Source organism: Pocillopora damicornis, chromosome 6 (genome assembly GCF_964200805.1).
Source record: "Pocillopora damicornis chromosome 6, jaPocDami1.2, whole genome shotgun sequence".
NCBI lineage: Eukaryota > Metazoa > Cnidaria > Anthozoa > Scleractinia > Pocilloporidae > Pocillopora > Pocillopora damicornis.
This window is the reverse complement of record NC_142675.1, coordinates 8,610,193-8,630,411: the sequence shown is the minus strand read 5'-3', so window position 1 is coordinate 8,630,411 and position 20,219 is coordinate 8,610,193. Positions and strand designations below refer to the sequence as shown.

General features: G+C 37.3%; 1 long non-coding RNA gene and 1 pseudogene across 2 annotated transcripts; both read right to left on the bottom strand.

The window, feature by feature from the left end:
- Positions 1-978: 978 nt before the first annotated feature.
- Positions 979-9,432, bottom strand: LOC149043794 (uncharacterized). Of its 2 annotated transcripts, none has more exons than XR_016187978.1 (4): positions 9,043-9,432; positions 8,785-8,850; positions 7,342-7,412; positions 979-1,035 (listed from the first exon to the last, which is right to left on the bottom strand). It is a non-coding gene; the product is annotated as an uncharacterized LOC149043794 (long non-coding RNA). The 2 variants fall into 2 exon arrangements; XR_016187979.1 differs by lacking the exon at positions 979-1,035 and adding an exon at positions 4,372-4,998.
- A 1,387-nt stretch (positions 9,433-10,819) lies between these two features.
- LOC149043793 (uncharacterized) lies at positions 10,820-15,508 on the bottom strand (annotated as a pseudogene).
- Between the last annotated feature and the right edge of the window lie 4,711 nt (positions 15,509-20,219).

The window sequence follows — 20,219 nt, the reverse complement described above, 5'->3', positions numbered from 1 at the left end:
TAAATTTTCCAATTTAAGCAATTGGAAAGAAGAAGCCTGAAAAAAAAAAATCAGGGCTTCAATGGGATTCAAACCCGTGACCTCCGCGATACCGGTGCGATGCTCTACCAACTGAGCTATGAAGCCACACATTGGGAGCGAGGTCAATTTATTGAATTTACTGCGATGATCACATTTCACTTTCATCTACAACCGCAGTACAAATATGAATTATTTCATATAAACTTCACATCATTTCACTGCACGGGAAGATATGAATTCAATAAATTGACCTCGCTCCCAATGTGTGGCTTCATAGCTCAGTTGGTAGAGCATTGCACCGGTATCGCAGAGGTCACGGGTTCGAATCCCGTTGAAGCCCTGATTTTTTTTTTTTTTTTTTCAGGCTTCTTCTTTCCAATTGCTTAAATTGGAAAATTTACTGCGATGATCACATTTCACTTTCATCTACACCCGCAGTACAAATATGAATTATTTCATATAAACTTCACATCATTTCACTGCACGGGAAGATATGAATTCAATAAATTGACCTCGCTCCCAATGTGTGGCTTCATAGCTCAGTTGGTAGAGCGTCGCACCGGTATCGCGGAGGTCACGGGTTCGAATCCCGTTGAAGCCCTGATTTTTTTTTTTTTTTTCAGGCTTCTTCTTTCCAATTGCTTAAATTGGAAAATTTACTGCGATGATCACATTTCACTTTCATCTACAACCGCAGTACAAATATGAATTATTTCATATAAACTTCACAATTCTTATAATGTTAGTTCGGAGAATTTAGTATTGAATCAACTTATTATCCCCAAATTTATACATTTCTTTACTCTCATCACTTATCTGGTTGATATTCCGTTGACATTGTAAGGAGAAATTCTGTCCTGGTCACTCATGGCAATTAAAGGGTTAATACAGATTGACAAAATGAAGGCAAGTTTCAAAAATGAGAGAAAAAAAGAGCAGCAAGTCCTCCTACCTTGTATAGAGTTTCCTGGGTTCTAGAAAATAACCCTTCAATCAGGGATAAAGTCAGAAAGTCTGAAAAGGGAAGCAGCAGAACAACAGTTACTAAATATCAGTTATGAAAGACAAAGACAGTCACAAATAAGGGCACGAACAGGTGCCTTAAGTTGTAAGTGGTATTAACCGCATCATTTTATAATTATATCCAAGTAATTTCATATTATCAGCTGAGTTAATTGATAATGTAAATTTGCTACTGTGACAAGTTTAAAAGCTGACAATTTGTTGCTCTGTCAATGAGCTAACACTCAAAATGTCATATGTCATCTTTTTAAACCTTATCAACTCAGTTGATAATACTAAATTATCCTGGTTTACTCTCCCACGAAGGCAGCACCAGTTTCTTTAGAAACTTACCCCCTTTATTCATTTATAATTATCACAATTCAACTGGAATTAAAAAACAACAACAACAACAACAACAACAACAACAACAAAAACCACCATGATTCACAAAGGCTGACCAAATGTGACCCTCCATATGATTTCAGGGACAAAGGTGATAACACACACACAACACACCAACACATCATGCAAAATGCCCATTGTTCTCATGACATTTACTAACAGTAGTGAAAAACATATAGATCTGTAATATTAGCAGTGAACTGTGCTCTGCAGAACTTTGATTGGTCATAGATTATGCAGGCTGTCCTCCTCAGGGAATATCACTCTAGCTCATTAACTGTTCAGGCGGAGCTAAGAAACAACAGCTTAATAGAAAGTTATTGTTTATTAGATATTGTTATAAAAAAATCACTCATTCATGCTTGTGTTACAAGCTGGAAGAGCATTCAATTTTAAAACCTTTCATTATACATATTCATCTCTTTCTACACCTTACTCAATAAACACTTCGGTTCTATCATTAATCATATATAAGATTCTATTTTCATCAGTAAAATCCACCTGCACAATTTTTCTATGATTGTAAGGACATAATAAAGTCTTAAAAGTCACTTTGACACCTGTTTCTTTGAAATAAAATGCACCATCATGATTCCGAGAATCACGAGGGCAATTCCATGTTACAGACATTACATTCAGAGACCAATTTTTTGGAACCTAATTTCCTTAAAAAACTTATTTTGCACAGTTTTCAATGTATAATTTGTACAAACATTTCACACAGCTAGGGTACATGACCATCAGCAGAAAAGCAACTTTCCTTTCTTTGACAAAGGCTTCTAAAATTTTTGGGTTAAAAAATCAACCTACAATTTTTTGTGTTCGCTCGACACTTTTTTCCATGTGAATTGACTATTCAGACAAAAATTATTTTAAAATAATAGGAACAAAGCTGCTTCATTAGCTTTTTAAAAATCTTGTTGTATCCCTTATTCTGTAGTTTAAGATCTGAGCTTGAGCTAAAAACTTCCTGTTGTGGACATAACACAATTTTTGTTACAGACATTACACTGTGGAACCTTTTTTTAACACTGGTGAGAAAGCATAGTTTTGTTTATCTATGAGCTTTTTATAATTGGCTTTGTCAGAACTGATAAATTTATCTTAATCAGGCCCAATTACAAGTTAACCCTTTAACTCCCAGAGGTGATTAATGTAAAACTTCTCCCTACAAATCCATACATTATTCAGGAAACAGGTGATGAGAATATTCAAACTTATCAGGTAGAAGCTGCTATCTTCATCTAGCACCAAGTTCTCATAACTAATTTACAAGGAAATGTGTAGCAGCTAGAGGGGAGAATTAACAAACAGATCTTGGGAGTTAAAGGTTAATTCTCTTTTCTGGTTGTGCTGATAACCAAAGCATTAATATCACACTTGGGTGTACATGTAACTGTGGTAGGTGGAGTATCTCATATGGAGCATGCTCCTTACAATTCCATTTTATTGAGCATGCTCTAACTAGTATTTCTGCTGTCTTTTGGTTCTTGCTTTCTGAGATGCAGTACAGGTTTCTAGTGTGACAACAAGTTTTACATTGGAAGAGCCCTTAGGGTTACTGATAATGAGGTTGAAATCAAATTTCTTCACCAAGTTTTGAAAACATTTAACTGGCCTCTGAGGAGCAATACTGATATTTTCCACAAGAGAAGAGTCTACTGTGGCTCCAAAGAGCTGAAAGGCACTGGACCTTTCAATATTCCAAGTCTTTCATATATTGAGAGGATTTTTAAATATCTTTGAAAATAAAATGTTTGCAAATAAATGATCAAATTAACTGCAGATTGCAGAAGTTAAACACTGCTTTAATAACTAAACTTAGATTGTTCTGATCTTTTTGTAAGAGTACTATTCATTGACTCTTAGTAAGCCAATTGCACTTGCTCTCATTTACAAAGTACACCCATTTTGGAAAAAATCCTATCTGCAAGTTCTTCTATGTGTTGAGTTCTGTTAGTTTTGTTGTTCTGGTGAGACTTAAGGAATACAATTGTGTCTTACTGAAATCATTTTAAACCTTTCAGTGTGCCAGCTTTTCATTGGACAAAAATAAACAGCCTTTCTTGGCCATTTCCCGCAAAGTCATCTTTCAGATTACTATTTTTTAAACAATTTGGGGTCTCCTAATCCACAACATTTTGAATTGTTTGATCTTTGTGATTTGTCCAGCACTGGATTAGATTTTGTGCTTCGACATGCTAAAAACATCATTAAAAGTAACCTTGGCTAGCTCTCCACATGAAAAAAATAATTTATGCAAAAATCCATGATTGGGCTAGATATGAAATAATTTCTTTTTAAATTTCACTATTGAGGCAGTTGTAAAATAGAATAGGTCATGATGGTTTTGGTTATTTTTATCATACTGTAAAAATTGTTCTTGCCATCTGGTGAAATATACTTCTACACAAATGTTTTGGCCGTCAATGGCTTTATGTAATGGCAATTTATGAATATCTTGAATGTGTTGGATTGTTTACATGATCTTCATGATTCATCCAGCATTGGGTTAGAATTTGTGCTTTGACATGCTACAAGCATCATCAGAAGTAACCTCTCCACATGAAAAAAATAATTTACACAAAATTGACATGGTAGCTGCTAATTGCCAAAGAGTACCTTAATTGAAGGACTTAAGTTAGGTTTAACTTGGCAAAACCTATGATAGACAGTTTGCAAGAATGTACTAATTTCCCAAGACATGCAAGTGTGGGGTGATTATGTACTTTGTCAAGGATGGAACCAGATTTCTGCACAAGATCTTCCATATTCCTGTTTTAGGAGGGGAGTTTAAACTTTGATTTTACATACATTTATAAGTCTTAATCAGTGACCAAATTACCACCCAACACAGGAACCAAACAGATGACTCAATCAGCATAAAATCGAGTCTCTCAAATGTTAATATTCATAAGTCAACATACAGTTAAAGCACTCCACAAACCTAGCTGTACACAGTAATTCAACCAGCAGTATATTAAAAGGACCACCAGAATTTCAGCAACATTTTCTAAGAGTATTTCCACATGTTTGTAGCCAAACATAATCACAACCATCGATCACAACATAATTAAATAGGTAAGTAATATAATGCATAGTTCTTGACATAACATTACCAGAAAAAATAATTGATACTACATGGATATGAGTGAGATAAAAGCATGCAGAATTCTATACATATGCAAACAGGACAAAATTATTCCCTGCAAATAAATTATTAAGTAAACCCTTTAACTCTCACATCAAATTTGTAATTCTCGTTACTCCAAACCATACAATTCTTATAAGGTTAGTTCAGAGAATTTACAGTAATATTGGATCAACTAATCATCCCCAAATTTATACATTTCTTTACTCTCATCACTTCTCTGGTTGATATTGTGTTGATATTGTAAGGAGAAATTCTGTCTTGGTCACTCATGACAATTAAAGGGTTAATACAGATTGACAAAATGAAGGCAAGTTTCAAAAATTAGAGAAAAAAAGGAGCAGCAAGTCCTCCTATCTTGTATAGAGTTTCCTGGGTTCAAGAAAATAACCCTTGAATCAGGGATAAAGTCAGAAAGTCTGAAAAGACAAGCAGCAGAACAACAGTTACTATATATCATTTATGAAAGACAATGACAGTCACAAATAAGGGCACTAACAGGTGCCCCAAGGTTATAAGTGGTATTAACGGCAACATTATATGATTGTATCAAAGTACTTTCTTATTGTCAGCCAAGTTGATAAATAAATGTAAATTTGCCTCTGCGATGAGGTTAAAAGCTGACAATTTGTTTGCTCTGACAAAGGGCTAACACTCAAAATGTCATCTTTTTAAACCTTATCAACTCAACTAATACTAAATTATCCTGGTATACTCTCCCACCAAGGCAGTACCACAGTTTCCTTAGTCTTCATATATCAAGAGGCTTTTTAAATATCTTCAAAAAGAAAATGTTTTCAAATAAATAATCAAACTAGCTGCAGATTGCAGTAGTTAAACACTGCTTTAATTACAAAACTTGGATTGTTCTGATCTTTTTGTAAGAGTACTATTCATTGACTGTTAATGAGCCAGTTTATACTATTTTGGAAAGTTACAATGCACTGAACTGCATGAATTGACAACTTTCTCTATAGTATTATCAGTGCAATGGCCTTTGAAAGTTGAAGTATTGCTTGTTTTAAGCTACATTTCTGAAACATTGCATGTTATATTTTAATTTGTTATCTTCAGATATTATAAAAGAAGGTGCTGACTCTAAATATACATGTATGTCTCAAAAAACTTTATTCACACTTGGACTCACGCTTTTTTGAAATTTATACTCCTCATGTCAGCATGGTGTTACTTCTCCTAATCAATGTACAGTTGTTGTTATGGTTATTGTTAATGGTGTTTAGTTAAAAGCACTGAAAACTTGGATGTGATAAATTTGAATAAAATTGGTGTGCATGTAGCATTTTATTTCTCCAAAGAGAATTACCATAATTAAAGTCATGCAGTCATAATGTCCATAATACAATATGTCTATAATGTGATGTCTGTAATGTAATGTCTTTAATATGATTTCCATTACATGAAGGGGGCTTTATGTTTTCATGTGTTTTCCAGGATTTCGATAATTTACAACACTCAAGTTTAGGCCCCTAAAAAGTGAACAAGGAGCCAGGCTGACAAAAAAAAATGGTTTTTAATTTCAGAGAAAACAAAAAAAGAGGACTGGTTTTATTATGGACATTATGTAATATCCATAACAAAATAATGTTACCTGCTCTTATTTACATGTACAAAGTACACCCATTTTAGAAAAAATCTTATCCACAAGTTCTTCCTTGTGTTGAGTTCTGTTAGCTTTGTTCCTCTGGTGAGATTCAATGAATATATATGTCTTACTTAAATCATTTTAAACCTTTCAGCATTCCAGCCATTTTCACAAACTTTTCATTGGAAAAAAATATTATTATTATATATTAGCCATTTGCCACAAAGTCAACTTTCAGATTATTATTTTCTAAACAATTAAAGGTCTCCTTAATCTAAAAATCCATGATTGGGCTAGATATGAAATATTTTAAATTTCATCATTTAAGCAGTTTTAAAATGGTATGGGCCATGATGATTTTCATTATTTTTACCATCCCCTAAAAATCCCTCTGGCCATCCAATGAAATATACTTTTACACAAACATTTTGGCTGTATAACTGTGATTTATGAATATCTTGAACATTTTGGATTGTTTACATGTAATTGTCACAATTCATCCAGCACTGAGTTAGATTTTGTGCTTCAATATGCTACAAACATCATCAAAAGTAACCTCCACATGAAAAAAAGTAATTGAAGTGTCTGCTTTAAATCCTAATGCAACTCATACACAGCCAAATGTTCCAACTTTGTTTTTGCTAATCAAGAAGTTCATAATTATAAACATGGATGTTTTCAAGTAGAAGGGTGTTGTGAGCTTAAGCTTGCTATCACCTTTCTCCCAAAAATCATATGGATGGTTACAAATACTGAACCTTGTATTAGAGCGAGCAGTTGCATCCTATACTGGTCATTACACCTGTAACAACCAAAGCAACTTTCTAATCATTACATGCATTTCAGCTGCAAGGTCCAACATAATAAGACATGATGTCAAACACTATTGAAGGATGACAACATTCAATTTATACTCCTGAGCATAAATTCAAAGGATCGAACCACTGGTTAAAGATTGATGCAAATTTAATTAGTGACCTATCTTGCTACTTTAACATTATATTTCATATTCAAAGCAAACTGATATTCATGAAAAAAAGAGAATAGCCCATAATAACATAAACATTTTTCATTCCCATGAAAATAAGACACAAAAAATCCTTTCATATATGCCTTATATTAAAGAGGGTAAAATGGAAAAAAAAACATATATACCTACCCTGTTAAGATTTCCTGCCTTCAAAAAATCACAATATGAGCAGTCAGAAAATGATGGAAATGTAATAATTTCTGAAAAAGAAAAACATAAAATAAATATTAATCAAATGTGAGAGATATTGACAGTCACAAAAATTCCATTTAAGGTGCTATATTTATTCCTTTAACTCCCATGAGTGACCAACACCAAATTTCTCCTTACAATCAACCAAATAAGTGACAAGAATTAAGAAAAATTTCAATTCAGGGATAATTAGTTGATCTAATACTAAATCCTCTGAACTAACATTATAAGAATTGTATAACTGACAGTAAGGAGAATTAAAAATTGGATCTGGGAGTTAAAGGGTTAAGGCAGTAATTGTTGCTATTGAACAGTGTATTGAACTGAAGAAAGCTTTAGGACAATCTGAAAGACATAGATGACATAAGGCTGTTTCACTCAATCATGCTCAAAAGGGGTTGTTGGAAAATAATTGAACTCAAGAGGAATCCTACAATGGTAAAACCTTCAGATATTTCAATTCATGGATACTGCATGTGTTTGCTATTTTTAGAACACAGCAAGTTGAACCGGGAACTGAGGATAATATATAAATATAATATATAATATATAAATATTTCATTAAACAAATTGCCAAGGAAAACTTCAATAGTTTTTGGGAAACTTAGCTTTGAATCGGATGTTGCATAATTTAACATCTGCAGACTATTCAGTGGTTCCTGTTACTGGTAAAGTAAAGCTATATGCTAAGGCACAAAGAAAGATTGCTTTGGAATTAGAGTTCAAATGCTCAATAGCCTCTTCAGTGCACACGGAACCTCATTCGCCATTTTCTTTCCATCCCACCCTCCTCAGTGGTTATTTGTTATGGAAGTATTCCCTATCTTTTGGGTTTTCTGTATAAGAAAGCCTCTCTGTTAATATTATGTTTTAGCACTATTAGATTTATCACCTTATATGCATCAAATGAGAGTTACACTTTGTGGAAAATTAGTTAACTATAACCAAGACTGCACGATTTGTCCCAAACATTACTTGTGGTCAAATGTCCTATGGTTTATCAGATTGAATTTAAAAGCACAATAATTTTGTTGAAAAAAAAATCATCGATAAATAATGCCTCAGTCGAGTTCTCCGAAAATAAGTCATTGAATTAGAGAAGGCAAGTCATTCTCTAGCACCAGAAAACGAACTGTGAGTAAAGGCTTTCGCTTTCAGTTTCTTGTCGCCTTCGAAAATAGCAACTTCCGCCTAGACTGATACGTATTGCGTGTTCCAATCTTCTCTAAAGCATTTCCCTGTCCCTTTAATCTAGATCACAAACGACTGCTGGAAGTAAAACAGCTGGTCTGAGTCCAAAACAGACCCTTACTAAAGTATGAAATTCAAATAAAGTGACCTTTTAGTGCGCATCAATTCATAATTCATGAATCTACTTACCTCTCAGAATGGCGCTTTAAACGAAATAATTACACCCGGGGTACGTGTAGAGGGTACGCAATCGACCTGAAAAGAGAAAAAAAGTAGCTTATGTATCAGGTATATCTTCACCATACGCTTATTTCCAAAGGCTTGTATTAAAATTTTCGTAATCATACGCATTTACGCGAGTGAAATACCGTAAGTCAACAACGGGTTATTGAAGTAAAAGTTAAAGTTACGGAGTGAATAACTTAACTATTTTGTCTGTATACGTACCTGCTCTTTCTTCGCGTCAACTCTTGTCATGAACAGCAATGTGAGTTTAAACCGATTCGTTCCCTTGTTTCCTGATCTTCCGTCGAGAGAGCGAAGAAAGTCATAAAATGTAGGTATTCTAACAGACTCAGAGAAGGGAGTTGTTCATGACATGCGCAGATAACATTATTCTCAAATGAAATATAACACCTAAAATCGAGTAACACCGTGACTATCACGCAATGAAACTAACTTTGCAATGCGTTTCTCGGCCTCAGGAAGAAAAATCGTTCAAAAAAAATTAGAACGGTATTCTTTTAAGGTTCACATGAACAATAAGCAACTTTTTTTTCTCCTAAAGCTGGAGACGAGTTTTCGTTAGAGTTGCTTCCACACAACAACGCGTGATTCACTCTATACCACCTCTCACTACAGGTCACGCATCTTAACAAGACACGCACGGCAGATTTCAAGTACCATCTTATTGCCAAAACTACCGACGAGTGATGCGTTCGTCTTCTTATGTCTTCAAAATTTTTAAAGGCCGGAATCCGCCCCTCCCCCCCCCCCCCACCCCTTAAAAACACGGCCAGAAACTTCCACCTTCGACGCTCAATGCTTAATCCCAATCAAAACCTCCCTCCTTCTGATTACTAATTGCTGGAGTCTGATCAGCAAAGCTAAACTGTAAACTAAGCCTTTGAGTCTGTTCCTTTGACGTCTCCATCATCGACCCGTCCAAAGACTGGCTAGGCGAGAAGGACTGACCTAGATGGACCTGATCAGAATATTGTACGCAATCAACTCATGGACAGAGAGTCGGATGGTCCTGCGGGGATTAAAGAAAGGAACTTTAATTTGCGACTGATTTTAAATTACAGGATAAATGCTCTCAAATATATTTTTAAGCTGACGCCTACAAAGGAAAAGCATAAAGCTCTACTAAAAAATTATTGACCTTGTTCCTACAACTTGCAAGTTATCTGTGCAACCTCAAATAGTGAATATAAAATCTGAATTGAGCCCTAAGTCACACATTCGGAAAGACTAGCTTCATGTTGTAAGGTGCCGCTCATTATTTATCGCCTATGGGGGGCTGGAGGATTTTGGTTGTGTTACGACTTAATTTACCTGCTTCCCCCATAATATATACTTATGATTCCTCATTTACAGTCAATTGGCGGTCAGTTTTCTAGAGTCCCCCTGAAAACTCTGTTGGCGACAACTGATCAGCTTCCGTTTATTGCAAATCATGTAAACCCCATCCCCCATTCCCCTCCCCCCTCAAAGGGTGCATCCTTAAGGAACGCATGAGACATGTTTCAATTTATTTTGATTAACGGTTTGTCAATCAACAGTGCCGAATAAATTACTGTGTTTTTGATCATTTCGATTCACTCGAATATTTGATAGCTTTGAGGTCAAATATCCCCCCTTGCCAGAAAGCTACAACACTGATTTGAATGCCCCTTTCTAATCCATCGCTTCATCTCTGAAAATCATTTAAAAACTTTTTGGGTACTACCATATTTTTGTCTTGGTTGCCTTTTGAAATCTGCGACTGTGACAAGCTTCTCAAATATGAGTGTCAGGCAATTCTGGCTGTAAGCGGTCATTTAAGCAAATAAACCGACATTTTATAGCTCTTTATACAAGATAATTGATCTAGGAAGCTAAGAAATGTAAACAACTTTCGAGATTTTTTGTAGTTATGGAAATTTCATATTTATAGAGAAGCATGTGGGCGAAACATTGATGGGAAAATCGTAGCGTTTTTCTCTTCTGTCGTTTACTTTAGAGATTTTGCTTAAATCGGCAAATATGGCTCTCTTATAGCAAAAAAATTCATTAGTCTTTGATTTGATCGTTTATTATCACAGTTTACAATCAAGACATTGTAACAGGAAAGGAGATTTCAAAGACACATGCCGCCTACTTGTTGACACGCAAGTTCCCATGACGTGTGCAATACAGACAAGAAGCTTAGCCTTCTCACTTGAAACGAAATATTAGAAGTTATATCCCGAATTTATAAACTGCGCTAGTATTCCTTAAAAATAAAACTATAACGGTTTTTTCGTAGTCACTTTCTACCATCAAACATCTCATGCAGAACTTTGCCGAACTAATGTCTGTGGCGTGACTCCAAAATGTTTCATAGCAATTGGAATTACTCAAGCACGTTGCTACAAGCCGTCTGCCAGATAATAAGTTCAGAATATTCTGCAGATCTCTTTGCTATTTTCTTCCTTCTTGGTCGTAAAATATATATGTTGTGTAAACTCATGTTGTAACTACAGGTAGAAAATCTGCATCTCTCTCGATCGAGAGTTGGCGTTAAATTGCGTCACTTAAAGAATGAGCCCGTAATATTTTGATCAGTGGGCTTCGTGCAAGTTTCCATTTAGGTTAGGTTATATAGGGAAAAATGCGAATCATATCCAGTTGTTTTCGGGAGTAATGACAAGAAATTTGAACGAAAAGCGAGACGCAAAGGTCTGTATTTTTTAGTAGTCTAATGGTAGCTGCACCCTCCCATGCTGTCTTCGTTTAAATTTTGCGACTTCACATATGCCAAAAAGTTAAGAAAACTAAATTAGATAGGGACTTCACGGGTGTCTGAATAGGGCAAACTGTCAACTAAGAAATGGTTATAAGTTCTCACTACAAGCTGAGCTCTTTTTGCTTGCAAATCAAACAACGAATTGCGATGCGTAATTAATTAAAATTTACCTCCGGAAGCTAACAAATGAAATAAGGCAAAAATTGGCCTTTCTAACCTTGGACGGGATTTCAAGTTGACAACCGCACCCCTCGGAAATGAATACTTTAAAGTTCAAGGTCCCTCCTTATTTCTGCCTTGTACGGTCAGTGTCGACTTCTAAAGCTAACTCGTCTGCATCAGCCTATTCATCCTCAGTCATTCTTACAGAGGGGGACCTCCGCAATAGACCTGTTCTAGTCAGGGCAGAAAGCCGGCTGAAATATCGAGCGATCTACTGCTCTGTCAACCAGTCAGTCTTAGAGAACATTTTCTGGCCTGTGTCGTCTCTTGAACTCTTCATTTTGGGGGCCATATCAGAGGCAGTTGCCTTCTTACCAGTTTCCTCCCCTGTTCAGAACACGTCTGCGAGATAATTTTTTGCTCTATGAAAAAAGGCAACTGCTTTTCGCGTTTTCCGAAGGGCCCATCCAAGATCCACCTGGTAACAACCGGCGTTGTCTGATCTCAAGTACACTTGGCTGAGATTTGGCTTCAAAGCCTTCAGTGTTGTCAACGTGTGTTCGATTATAGACGCCACCGCAAACCAGTTCTGAGCGCACTCATCAAATATATGAATGTAGGTTCGTGTCTGAAGAGAATATTAGAGTGATTAATTAAAAAAAAAAATTCAATCCGGAATCTCTGATACATTTTTTGGTTTTGGCTTCGGGGCAGTTAGTTGTCCAAGCTCTAATAAACTCGCCTTTTCATATTTTCGCGTCGGTGCAGTCAAAGTGCAACATATCAGAGTTTATTTAAGGGTTGTATACTAACTTGGAAAAAAGAATGGCTCTAGTAATGTTTCAACATTAAACAAACCTCAATTTCCTCGCTGTCTGCTTCGTTAAGGGCAACAGTAATGTGCCAGGACTTTCCTTTTTGCCAAACCAATCGCGCTGCGTCTCACTTATTGGTAAGAAATTCATAGCCTAATTCATGATTAAAAACACGCTGCTTTGTGAAAGGGTATCGATAGCAGCAGTCTTTGCAGCATCTTGGTAAACAGATCGTACAATGTGCGACTTCCATTCTTCAAGTTTTTGGTATGGCCGATTGAAGGTCATGCTGGAGTTCCTCCTGTTTCTCCTTGTTGTTATGGAAAGAATGAGAATATAAGTAACAACAAAATTCAATGTATATGACGGCATTCTACTATTTGCTGGTAAAATTCAATTTTTGATTGCAACATGTGGGATATACTCATAAAGAAAAATGCCTCACAACCGATGCTGCGCTGATGTGAACAGGTTTCACGGTACTCAGCTTCATCGCTACTCAGCGCGTATACACTGCAATGATCTGCACAAGGCGTCTCACTTGAAATGTGCAGCTTCAAGTCGGTGGATAGATAGCGTTTACCAGATCGCAGACGTGAGGCAATTTCTCTTGCCTTATTATCTTGAAGGCCTGCATTGAGAGGAATACATTGGTTATAAACGCTCGTGTGCCCTTAACAGCATGTGCAATCCATGAGACGTCAAGAATTATAAGCAAAAGGGCAAGTTTCAAGGAGGCTATCTGGGGGACCACGTAGAGAAGGACACTTATAAGAGCAATGGTTCCTATCTCAAAACTGACCTAAATTTCAACAATCCCTAGCGCTGATTATGCAGGCACACAAATGAAAACGGTCGTAGCTTTTAAGCATATGCAGGTTTTGAATGAATCGGGTGTTAGAATGTAAAGATGGCTTCATAGTCAGAGAGGGTGAGACTTCTCTAAACTTTCTCTCAACCTTAACATCCTCAAATTCTCTCTTCCATGGTGAGCCCTGAACTACCTCCCCTCAGAAAATACTGTTAACAAGCCACAAATATAGATACATCGTCATCATTCTCAACAATTTCCTTCAAAAAATCAATTATCTCCTCTAGGGAGGCGACTGCATTGACACCATCCGTCTGCGTGTTGTCCAGACCCGCCAATGACTTTTTCTGCGAGGCAGCGCACACCTGAAGTTCAAAGCATTTCTGATTTAGTATTTATTTTAAGTGTGATAGTAACAGTTCAGTCCCGGAACAAGCTGTAGAAGTTCCGTTTTACTGTAGTCGCCGGTGAAGAGGGAGAGAATTTATTGCTGGTTGTACCAACAGTTAGCTTCATTGTAGAGGGTCACTAGTCTGTTCACTAAGATGTCCTCTTCAGAAGTAACAGAGACAGCTCGTTCGCTATGGTACTTTTCGAAAGTTTTCTGAAGCAGCCACGACGAATTCCCCGGGGCAATAGCATTCAACACGGTATCAACAGCTTGGCTGGCTTTTTTGGGGTAGTACCGTTGCGACGACGATGAGATAGTCATAATATCGGACTTGCACTGAGACCTGACCGGGCTAATTCGGCCATCAGTTGACTTCATTAGATAGCTGTTAAGGTACCGCAGCTGATGCTTAACCCGCGGAGTAAGCTGCCACTCGCGAGACGTCTCTACCCCCACCGACGACTCCTGCGACGACGACGAGAGAATGTCTGAATTCGGGTCGCCCTGCTGTAGCAAAAAGAAATTAGAGAGAAAAAGCTTGTTTGGCGATTGACAGAAAACTCCGCGCATCTGACTCCACCACACGAATTATTAATAGGAATACATTTCTTCCTAATGATGATAATAATGGTAATAATAATAATAATGACAATAATGATAAATCGTATTCTTAACAATTACGATCGCAATTGTTATTGTGATATATTTGATAATGGGGACGACAGTGAAATGCACAGGTCCAATGACGCAGCATAGATCACTATGTCTAAAACATCAAAACTCAGAATATTGCAATTCAGAACGTTTGGGCTCAGCAAGGAATAATTCTGGGTATTCTGTATGAAAATGAGTTACGTATTATTAACATGTATTGCAATATTTTCTTTCGGCCTCTACACATCATGAAAACACATTGTGGAATGACATGTAGTCTTATCTCACTGCCAATTTCAACTCGAAATCGTACGCGTAACGTGGCAACACAAATTCGTCTTCGGCTGTCTCAGGGGACTCCCTTCCTCTCTGTTCCTGAGACGGTCCTGCAGTCTGGTCCATGGACTCCACCTCTGTTGCAACTGGGATTTCACTTGTTACAGTTTCGATGTCAGAGGGAGGATCGCCCGCTTCCAAACTGTTTATGTGAGCGCCTCTGCAGTATCTGCATATACCTGACAAACATATGATATAATCTTCAAATCGGTCACAAGTTACAAGTAAGAAAAAGTGATGTTCAGATAAGCTCCCCCTGAGTAAGCTTTTTCCATATACCCTATTCATCGACTCTAAGATACGTTACGCGTCTTACAACAATTCGGTATATAATCAGTCTACATGATGACACAAAATGCAATAGTGAATTACCCGCACCAACTGAAACGACAGTGTTCCACTTTGCTTTGACTTCTCGTGCCATCTTCAGATTTACTCCTCTCTCAACCTTACCTCTCCGATTTCCATGGAGGGGATGCTGGCATTTAGTCGAAGGTCTCAATCTCACACCAAGTCGTGCACGATGTTTAGGGCATACCGTGGAATAGTGGCCTTCAGAATCTCCAAACAAGCCAACACGAGCTAAAATAAGCTCTTTCTCGGAGGAAACGCATCTGAGATACATTGACGTCTCTCAAGTGTTCTTTTATGGTATCCATGCACGAAGTTAGGGGTATGAGTCGTTGTCGTCCCGGAGAAGAAAAATTACATTTGGTACTGCACTAACGTACAAATGAACAAGACAAGTGTGCCATCCTGACTCCCTCAATTCGAGTTCTAGATTGAATTGAGGGCTTTTTAGACGCTTGCACACTTACACTAGATAGGATTAACAATATCCGTCACGCTAACTCCTTGAGAGGAAGGAAAAATATTACCGGAAGAGGAAATTCTCTTACAGTTACGTGACGTCCCAGACATGTTTATCTCCAGCTGTCACATAACATTGACCCCATTTTAAAATAACTTGGAAAAAGAGCGACCATGCAAACTACACACTTATGAAGGCTGGTCGATACAATAATAACGAAGAAATTATTTTACAACACTGTGTAAAATGCTTTAGCGTGCAGACCACGGGGAAGAAAGTCAATTCTTTGGTACATTTAATAACATCCTGAGAAACTTATTAAATGGTATAATTAGGGAGTACAAAAGAGAGGAAGTGTACAATGTAGACGGAAGTAGGAATTCATTTCATTGTTTCTTCTCGGGCTGTCACAAAAGACTTCGTAAATTGAATCATGAAGAATTTACTTTGAGATACCGTCCAGAATTTGCCTTTAATTGCATGCAAGCCAAGACGAGAAAAAATTTTGAAACATTTGACAGGACTTTCGGGGGGGGAGAGGGTCAAAAGAGGTCACGTCGCCGCATCATCAGCCTGAGTCAAGAAGCGTCGAGCTGAGTGACATCGCATTCGAGTGAAATGAGTTTCCAAATGTAATGATCAATGCCGAGAGCGTGAGGAAAGGCACGTTTTTAGTCAAAGTGCAATGATTCTCCTTGCCGTATCAAAAATTCATTATGATACGGTGAGCTTGATTTTCTGCCAAGGTCGACGTGACTTTACATCGGATGTATGTCACGACCCGGCTTAGAAGCAAGATGACACTTTTTTCTCCTTTTTTTTTGACGAAACTTTTTTTTTTTCATAATTAACTGGAGAGTATCACTACCCGAACTAAAATAGTGAAAACTTGTTTTAATCTCTTACGCATTTGGTCTGAAAATAACAGACTTCACCAAGGAGTTTTACAAGTGTGGTAAACGTTCGTAATTTTCATGTCTATTTTCGACCGTTTCGCTAAGGTGCTTTTCGGACGTTACGTGCACGGGTACGTGATGTGTTGGGGGGCTACAGATTTGGTGAAGCAAGCAGAAAGTATTCGCAACGACGTAATGTGTGCCTAAGGTGTGTTGTACATGCGTGACATTTTCCGACGTTACACGTACGAGTACGTGAGTGTTTTAGGGTCACGGATTCAGTGCAACAAACACATCACCTATTATACATGTAACGTCAATGGTTTATCATTCACAAAAGTTTCCAAAAAATAGATAAACGGCAATGATTAAAAACAAAAGAATTGCCTATTTGCAGCGTGCAGAGATGTTTAAGCGAGACCTAGACATCTAAACCCGACACCGCGCGCCGAAACCCAATGGTGCTCTCTAACAGCTGGCCGGTAGGTGCACGCAGGAAAGGCCATGACATTTAGGGAAAATAATGGCAGATGAAGATGATGTTTGTAGAAGAAAATCAGGCAAATATAATAGCAGAGGTGATAAGAATATTTTGATGTTGTCACCTTAAAAAAAGGTCAATGATTTTTTGTTCTTCTCATGGAAGGGCTCGAGGTCACGCTACAAATACCGTTTCTGCATAGGATTTCTTTATGGTGGTGAATGATAACAAAAACACCTTCCAGGCTCATTTTCTGGGGAAATAATGCAATTTATGAACTTGATAGAGCTATTGATATTTCCTCTCAAGCGAGAGAGCAGAGTTTCTCGTCATCCACCGTATGCAAGACCCGAAGTTGTTGTACACGGGAACTTGCATGTCAACAAGTACGCGGCATGTGACCTGAAAATATCCTTTGCTGTTACAATGTCTTGATTGTAAACTGTGATAATAAACGATCAAATCAAAGACTAATGAATATTTTTTCCGTAAGAGAGCCATGTCTGCTGATTTTTGCAAAATCTCCAAAATAAACGATAGAAGAAAAAAGCCTTACGATTTTCTCAACAATATTTCGCTTATATGCTTCTCTATAAATATGAAATTTCCATTACTACAAAAAATCTCGAAAGTTGTTTACATTTCTTAGCTTCCTTAATCAATTATCTTGTATAACGAACTACAAAATGTCGGTTTATTTGCTTAAATGGCCGCTTACAGCCAGAATTGCGTGACACTCGTAGTTGGGAAGCTTGTCATAGTCGCAGATTTCAAAAGGCAACCAAGACAAAAATATGGCAGCGCCCAAAAATTCTTTTGATGATTTTCAGAGATGAAATAATGGATTAGAAAGGGGCATTCAAATTAGTGTAGCTTTCTGGCAAGGGGAGATATTTGACCTCAAAGTTATCAAATATTCGAGTGAATCGAAAAGATCAAAAACACGGTAATTTGTTCGGCACTGTTGATTGACAAACCGTCAATCAAATAAATTGAAACATGTCTCATGCGTTCCTTAAGGATATACCAACATGTCTGCAAACTGTCAGAGTAATATGTTAAATATAGTTGCAGTGAGAGCTTCATACATTTTACCTGTTTTGAGGCGATTTCTTGGAGAAAACCCATGAAAACCGGGGGTGGTCTATCTCCCCCCGGAAATAACGCAAACAGAAACCACTTTGCAATTTTGAGTTTTTGGGGAAGACCCTTTAGACTGGCAAAGTTTCACTGAAATCGGTGAGATGGTATGTAGCACGACTGCCTGATGCTCTCGTGGACACGCACTTAAACTTTTTACCAGAGCCACGACTTGTTCATCGCATTTCATGGCTAAAATTCCGCGCGAAAACAAAAGTACCTCTTCAAGTTTAACAAAATACCTTGGATCGGAAACTAGTTCGTCAGGTCTAATGTCCTTGCTTTGAATCTGAGCACAAATGAAGAATGCTGCAAAGAATTCTTGAAAACTTTTATGCAAGAAATCCAAATTTAGTCAAGTCTTTTGCATTGTTTCCCAATTCACTTTCATTCAAATCCAATTTGTCGTTGAGTAAACCATTCAACGCTACCAACCCGAGGCGATTCAATTGCGATTTGTAAAGATCTGTCAGGTCTTCCTCCGTTTCTAATAGTCCTGTCTTTTTTCTATATCTTCTCAAGACACATTGAACCATATCAAAGTACAGTTGAGCTAAATCGTGCCTTTCCTTAAAGTACTTGGTGACAGATCCTTTTATATGCGGAATTTGAGTGAGTCCTTCGATCTGAAGCAACGCGTCACAACATTTTCTCACCTCTTTTCCAGTTTCGTGTCTTGCTGTTGCAACTATGTGGCATCTGGGGAGTACTCTTCCTTCAATTAATTCAGAAATATCGATAATTTACCGGATGGTCACTCATCCAATCCATCCAATATCAATAAAATGATAATTGTTGTTTGAATTCTTCATACTCGAGGAAGAAGTTGCTCATCAATGGCTTCCCAAACATCGGAATGCATTTCTCGACATTTCAGCGACAATACCGCTTTGAATGCTGTGAAGCCGCAGCCCTGAGGTGCTTGCTTTTTGGTGGCCCAGTCGTAGGCGTACTTTTTACAATAGGTAGTTTTTCTCATACCAGGTTCTCCTCGTCGCACGGGTCGGACGGGTCTAGTATTGACGACATGTCAACAAATACGTTAATGATTTCTCCTCTCGTTTTCTTTCTTTGAGCCTTGTAAAAATATAGTCAAGAAAAAACCGAAACTGTTCACACCATGGAAACGATGAGAGCCATCCCTCGCGAGTCTTGTACAGCTGGCGAATTCCACTGGTAAGCTCGGTTGGATCAAAAATACTTAGCAGTAGTAAAATGAATAAGAAATCTAACGAATGCAGCATTGCGAGCAAGAATCTCATATCAATAATCATATGCTCGCAACATGCAGAAAGTTTATCTCCATGGACATGATTAATTGAGCTGGCTTGCCACAAGTCTACTGTATCTAAGCGTTACAGTGTCTGAAGTACTGAACAGAAGGTGGTAGGTTTGAGTTGCAACTGAATAAGAGTCGTACGCTCTCACTAACCATTTCTAGTGTTCCTATTGGTTCTCTCACTTTCGGTTATATAGAAATGATTTATCTAAGTGTCGCTCAGCTAAATCTATTTTTGGCTGGGAGCAATTACTTCTTTTTGTACACTGGAAATTAACTAAAGCAAATGCTAGTCAACGTCATGTCGGTAACAAAAAATAAAAGTCAAAAAGTTTAATGTAACTTGATTAAATGGGACTTGAATTTGAAGTTTCACTTACAGCACTAGCTTCATATCAACGCTTTATGGTCAAGGAAAGGTATAACGTTGCCACAACAGAAAGAACAGCCGGTTACCTTAAAAATTTCACTATAGGAATTACAGAATTTGTGTTGAAATATCTACGCTCTAACAGGATTTTTCTTTATAAAAACTCAACTTCGACTGCGGATCTGTTTGAGTAGCCATAATACTGGTTTCTCCATTCGCTACCACGCAGCAAAACATTTGAACATTAGGGTATAACGTTTTAATGATTTAACCAAATGTTTATCTCATTAGGAATAGAACTCTTAAGAGCGCTTGTCTGTAAAAATCAAACATATCGCGGCAAGGGTGGAAAATTCGATTTCTTTCTTATTTTAATGTTAAATAGGCTTGGTTATAGCTAAAATCCCTTGATACTTTTTTTGGCAAAATAACTTTTTACTACAGAGAAAAATACAAATAACGAAATTCCGTTAAAATCGTCATTTTTAG